The sequence below is a fragment of the Sarcophilus harrisii genome, chromosome 5, assembly GCF_902635505.1.
Source record: "Sarcophilus harrisii chromosome 5, mSarHar1.11, whole genome shotgun sequence".
Taxonomy (NCBI): domain Eukaryota; kingdom Metazoa; phylum Chordata; class Mammalia; order Dasyuromorphia; family Dasyuridae; genus Sarcophilus; species Sarcophilus harrisii.
This window is the reverse complement of record NC_045430.1, coordinates 21,661,974-21,669,292: the sequence shown is the minus strand read 5'-3', so window position 1 is coordinate 21,669,292 and position 7,319 is coordinate 21,661,974.

Sequence of the window (7,319 nt, the reverse complement as noted above, 5' to 3'; positions counted from 1 at the left end):
ATAGAAGAGACTTCGGGTCTGTTGATTGTTGTTATTTTTACAAAATGGGCTTATTGTTGGAAGGTTGACTCAAATAAAATGTTAATTTTTTCCATAAGCTTCAGAGTCAGTTATTATTACAGTTGAGGGTAGAGACTAGAACTGATTTATCCACTAGTAAGGACTAGAGAAGAAAGGTGAAGCCGTTTTGCTGTGACTACACATTTGGCATCCTTTCCGCTCCTGCACACTTGCTTCTGAATGGATTGGACTTGCCACTGCAGGATCCTAACTATCCTTAATCCAGTATTCATCTTCTTGTTCAGTTGTGTACGACTCTTCTATGACTGCATTTGGGATTTTCTCGGCAAAGATACTGGAATGCTTTGCCTTTTCTTTCTTTAGCTCCTTTTAAAGATAAAGAAACTCAGGCAAAGAAAGGTAAATGACTTGACTGGGATCACACAGCTAGTTAGTGTCTCAGGCCAGATTTGAACTCATGAAGGTGAGTCTGGTTGCTTCCAGGCCCAAATTTTTCTGCTTCCACTCCCAGCAGCCTATATGAGTCTTGTGTAAATCTAAATGTAAACACCTTCTCCCTCCCTTGAAATGGTAGCTCCATGAGGGAAGGAATGATTTTGTCTTTGTCTCAGTAACTCCAGCAACTAATCTGTCGGTCAATAAATATTTATTAAGCATCTATTATGTACCAGGCACTGGGGATACAAAGAAAGCAAAAACCAGATGGTGTTCTGCAGAAGCTCAGAGTTTTATGGAGGAGATGATATGTAAACAATTGTACAAACAAGATATGGGCATGAAAGATAAATTGAAGATAATTAACAGAGCGCTGTCACTAAATAGGGGCATAAGGAAAGGCTTCCTGTAGAAGGTAGGACTTTAGCTTCAACTTGAGGGAAGCCAAGGAGACCCATAAGTAGAGATGAGTAAGGAAAGAAATGCCCAGTTGGGAAATGGGAATGTCTGGGTCTGGGAAGCCAGTGGTACCTGAATTACTGACTGAGTTGACCAGGATTGCACCAGGGGAGTGACAGTGTCAGAGGAGAGAAGAAGGGTATATTTGTGAGATGTTACAAAGGTGAAATCAACAGGACTTGAGCTAATTTATTATGGGGAGATGCTAGCGAGGAGTTGAGGATGCCAGTTAGGTTTCTGGCCTTGGTGACAGGGAAGATAGAACCTTCAGCAGTAATAGAGACAAAAGGAAAAGTGGGAAGATAATGAGCTCAATTTTGGATATGTTAAGTTTAAGATGTCAGGGGTAGCTAGGTAGTGCAGTGGATAGTGCACCAGCCCTGAAGTCAGGAGGACAAATATGACCTCAAACACTTAACATTGCCTAGCTGTGTGACTTTGGGCAAGTCACTTAATTCCAATTGCCTCAGCAACAACAAAAAAAAAGTTTAAGATGTCTATGAGAACCTCTGGTTCAAGAGAGCAATATCAGGAAAATCTAGAGAGAAGAAATCTGTCAGCTGTGTCAAAGGCTGCAGAAAGAAAGCTAATGATTCAGAAAAGGCCAGTAGAATTGGGGATTCATTTGGTAACTTTGGAAAGATTAAACAGTGTGGTTCAGAAGCCAGATTGTAAAGATTTAAGAAGAAAATAAGAGAAAAGAAAGGAGAGAGAGAGAGAGAGATCGATCATAACTGGTAAGGAAAGATAGATGAATTGAAGGTTTTGGAGGGATGAGGGAGACACAGATGTCTTTGTAGACAGTGGGGAAGTAACCCATCAAAAAGGGAGAAATTGAAGATATGAGAAAATGAGAATGACAGAAAGGGAGGAGAGGACAGAATGAGATCACTTGTGCATGTAGAGAGGTTTGCCTTGGCCAACTCTTCATGTGAGACAGGGCCAAAAGAAAAGATACTTATGGAAGATATCAAAATGATTAAAGGAAGAAGAGGGAAAAGAAGAAGCTCTCCTTGAGTGGCTTTGATTTTTTTTTTGGTGACCAATGAAGCCAGGTTCTTAGCTGAGAGCATGGCAGAGTGGAAAGGACTTAGTGCTGTGGAATGCTGGGAGGATTCAAGCTGAATTCTTAAGTTTAACACTTTATTAGCTGTGTGGTAACCCACAAAGGATGATAATTAATTGTGCCTTTGTTTTGTCATCTGTAAAATGGGAATAATAATAGTACTTCCCTTCCAGAGCTACCATAAGGATGAACTTTGCAAACCTCAATGTGAACTTATCCCCTCCTCATCAGAGAAACTCTTAAGTATAGACACACTTCCCCCACTGATTCAAGAATAGACACTCCCCCTCCCATTCTACCTTTATCCCCACAGATTAATTTCTGTTCAATTTTATTCTACAACCATATATTAAGCAACTAGGAGACAAAATTATAAGTGGAGAAAATATTTATTGGCTTTTGAGGTGGAGGACCTAATTCCAAGTTCATTCTCAGACACATACTACCTGTGTGAATTTAAATAGGTCACTTCATCTGAGAGCCTCAGTTTCCATATCAATAAAAAGAGGAATTCAGTTTAGATCAAAGCTTCCTAAACTGTGGATTGCCTACCCCATGTAATGTTGTGTAACTGTGTGAAGAACATGAAATTTTGATTTATTATCAGTAAATATTTAATTTGCATACTGATTTCTTATACTCCTTTATACTATGGAGGAAATTTTTTCATTGACCACCATCCATTTAAATCTTACAGAATTTATTATAAAATAAAGAAGAGATGAGGAAAAGAAGAAGGTCCCCATTTAGTGTCCAGGATGTCTCTGGACATCCTGATCATCTGGACACAATGGTTTTGGGCCAGATTTTTCCTCTAGTTGAAATCAAAAAAACTTCCTTTGACTTTATTTTTGGAACCTTGATCAGCCTTTTCATTTCCTGACTTTTTTTTTTTCTTGCATGAGGCCATTTGACAGCTAGATTTTCAAATACTAGGAGTGAACTACGGGATACCGATCTCTCCGCTGTTGGAATCTTTACAAAGTGTTAAGCCATTAGAGTTGATAGAAACAATTATCTAATTTAGCATGGTTCAATATGATTGATTTGATCTTAGAAGAAGATATTTTGGGCCAGAACTTGAAACTAGGTACTAAGTACAACTGATGGAAACAATGCTTGTGTTCACACCTTTAGAGAGCTCATAAGTATCTAAATACTCAATGGAGTTCACATGTTTGGGAGATTTCAGAGAGCATGCTGGGAGATATCACACAATACCACTCTCAGAGAAGTAGCATAAATACAGTTCCAGCGAGCCACTCGAGCTAGTTTCTGGGGAACTTCGACTGGGGTCGGAGACAGAGCACTCTGGGAAATATAGAAGCCTACTTGCCTCAGTTGGAGATTGAGAAGCCACGAGTTGGAGTTGAGCTGGAGGCGATAAAGGACAAAGCTGCAAGATCTCTTGGAGCCAGGCAGAGAGATAGGCCTGAGCTAACCTGGCTATTTTGGAGGAAGCAATAAAAGATCTGAACTTTTATCAGCTGGCTGCATTTTGGAGTAATTATTGATTGTAACTGAAACTAAGGCTGCCTCCAGAAAACCTTCACATTTTGGCGCCCAACGCCACGACCCTGAGATTAAGAGTCCTATGCTCTACTGACAGAGCTAGCCAGGCTCCAGAAAACCTTCACACTCCGCCATTATTTAAGTCTTGGTTCTTTGCTGCCCTGTTCACTTGTTCACCAACTGGTGAAAATCATAGCTACTATTAGAGTGGAGGGGAGGTTCTCTTCATAAATATTTTAATTTAATTCAACAAGCATGAAATGACTTTTATGCTCTTTACAACTTTCTTTTAAAAACTCAGCTCTAAGATTACCTCCTTCTGAAGACCTTTCCTGATTTTTCCCAACCTTTCCATCCAAAGTTACATTGGATCTCTTTTCTAGGTGCCCCAGATGCCTAATTGTGTACATTTCATGTTCTTCCAACCTTAGAGAATATAAGCTCTTTAAGGACAGGAACTGGGTTCTTGTTTTTGTTTTGTCTTTTTAACCCTGGCAATTAGTACAGTATACTAAGAACAATGAAAAATGCTTGCTTGCTTCCTTGATCCATCACTGTGCTTTTATTTTATTTCCTCTCAATAGCAAACAGTCAATAAGCATTATTATAGTATCAGTTACTCCAGCTACATTGTTACCAATGATCTCTTAAAACACTAGAATCAGATTATCAGCACAAGTATTTTAAAATAACTTTAAAAATAACATTACTATAATTTACAATAATTTCTGCCATCCATGAAATACTATGAAATAAATAATTTTATTCTATCTCTAATATGTTGCAAATGCACTGTATCAATTGATGCAACTTGGTTCTTCTGAGTATTCTTGTCTTCCTTTATTATTTGCCAAATCTTCTTGACCTTTTGGCAGCCTTTGACCTCATGGTCTCCCCTTTCTTGATACTTCCCTCTTCCTTCTATGTTTTTTTCTTTCTTTTTCTTTTCCCAGCAGTTCTCTTCCTTGAAACTCCTACTATGTACTTGACCTCCTCCTCTGTGTCATTGCTGCATCTTCACCCAGGTCAAGCCACATAACTATAGCTCTCTCCCAAGGCTCTATCCTGGATCCCCTTCTGTTGTCCCTTTTGGTGATTTCATCGCCCTTCCCTGGATTCAAGTATCATTATTATGTAATCAGGGCTTCTTAAACTTTTCATCTGAGAAAGTTTTACTCAACCCTGTGAATATAAGTATATAAGATAGGTATACAAATCAAACAGTTACTGATAATAAATAATTTCATGACCTCCACATTCAGTTATAAGACCCCATGGGCTCTCTACCCACAGTTTAAAAAGTAGATGATTCTTGGATCTATTTGTCCAGCCCTAACTTCTCTCCTTACTTTTGGTCTTACATCTCTAATTGCGTAGAGGAGGTCTTGAATCAAATGTCCCACAAACATCTTAAATCACTCTCATCCAAACTCTCCCCTTTTTTGAACTTTCATATTTTTGTCAAGGGTACTACCATCTCAATCACCTGGACTGGCAGCCTATTCCTCATTCTTTCCAACTCCTTTCCCTCCAATATCCAATCTATCGATTATACCTTCCCAGCATCCCTCACGTGTCCATCCCGTTCTTTCCCCTGACACTGCCCTGACCCCAGGCCTGGTTAAAAACATTAGTCTTTTTGTTGCTCTCTCTGTTTCAAATTTCTTACTCCAGACTATCTTCCCCTCAGCTGCCAAGTGATTTTCCTAATGAGCAGGGCTCACCATGTCACCCCTCCTCCACTATAAACTCCAGTGGCTCCCTATTATTTCCAAAATCAAATATAACACCTCCTGTTTGTAGGGATGTGCTGCAGCCAGTTCTAGGGATTTTAGCTGGTTGTTATTTTTTCAACATGAGCATTTCTTCTTTGGAAAAGAGGCAAATGTTACAAATCATGGTTTTATGGATTGTTTTGTTGATTGTCTAGACTTAAGTGATGTTAATAATGATGATTAAACTTAAAAGTATGTTAGTGGTTGTTAATCATTTACCTTTGTCTGTTTGCCTTTGAAAGTCCTCAATCTGACCCTTTTCTATCTTTCTAGTTCTCTTATGTCATACTTTTTTTTTCTTTTCCATCTGTTCCCCAACTCTATAGTGTAGAAGTACTGATCTTATTGTTCCATGAATAGGATGCTCCAACTCCTGATTTCTCATCTTTTTGATGGCAAGGAATATCACATTTTTTCATCTCTGCCTCCAGGCTTTCCTGATCTCCTCCAAGTCTCTGCTCATGTCCCATTTTCTACAAGGAGCCTTTTGCATCCCACTTAATGCTCATGCCTTCCTTTGGAGATTCCTTCCTTCCTTCCTTCCTTGCCTCCCTCTCTCCACATAGAGTATTCAAGTACTCTGCCCAAATGAATGTAATTTTTTTTTTTTTTAAATGCTGGAACCTCCCAAGATATTTTGGGTTTTACCAATTAGATTTCTTACTTAAAGTCCACGCCTTAATCCCAAATCAATCTGGTCCTCATTGATTGGCCAACAGTAGATCCCAGGCCAAGCCCCAGTTGGTCATTGTTTAGGCCCTGATTGGCTCAGAGTGAATGTAAATAGCAATTGTTTCTGTTTGGGCCAGAAACCCTGAGGGTCTTCTCCCAGATTGGTTGTTTTTTTTCCTGGGTTTTTGATTGGGTTTGGGATTGGCTCCAATCTTTGACTCAGTTCATACCTAGGTTAATCCCTGATTGGACGTTGTCTCAGTCCAACAAAGACCTGTTAAAGACTTTAGCTTAAAAAAGCCAAGGTTTCCCACTCCATCTAGGACCTTCTCTAGTCTTTCTGACCTTTATCTGACCACTGGATTCAGATGGTTTTGGAGGAAAAAGTGAGGCTGGTGATCTTGTATGACCCTCCTTCACTTAAATTCAGTTTACTTGCATGTCATGGTATCACTTCCTTCATGACATGGCCTTCTTCAGCACTGAAGGACTTTCCCCTAGTTTCCATCCTCTTCTCTTTCTAGAGAGCCATACCTAATGACATTTTATTTAATGTTCTACACCTGTGAACCTGTTCTCTACACCGATGCAAAGAAGCAAGAGAGAGTTTCTTCTTATATCTCTTCTTGGGGCCAAAATCTTATAATTTTTAAATATGAAGTTGGTATTATTATTATTATTATTATTATTATTATTATTATTTATACTTTTATCACCCTTATAGGTGTTTTGCCCATAGTTACATACATAACTAAAAAAAATTTGAAAGAAGATTAAAATATAGTATTATCCCGACTACGGATATCTAAGTGGCACAGTGGATAGTGTGCCAGGCCTAGAAGCAGAAAGAACTGTGTTCAAATCCAAGCTCCAATATGTCCTGGCTGTGGTTACCTTAGGCGAGTTACTTCACCCTGTGTGCCTCAATTTCTTCACCTGGAAAATGACCTGGAAAATGTGAGAATTGGATGAGGGGTTAGTTTCCACAGAGTTACGAAACTTAGAGAAATGCATCAAATCAGAAAAATGAAAGTGAAACTTAAGAAAGAGAATTTAAAGATTAGGTTGAAGTGTAACAAAGGAAACAAAACTTATGAAGGGAAGGCATAAATTAGAATAAGAAACCGGTTATGAGATGTAATCAGGGTGGGGACTCGAACTCACTTAGGGAAATTAGGTGCTCCTAATAAAATGTATAACCTTTGTGGTACCCAGGCTGTGGGAATTAGGGGAGGGCTGAACTATGTCCAAATAAAATGCATGCCAAGGAGAGGTATAATTGGGGGTGGAGACTCACTTTGGATAAACTGTAATCTCTGTGGTAATCATACAATAGGGAAAATTGGAGGGACTTTCATTTTAGAATAGGGAATGAAAGG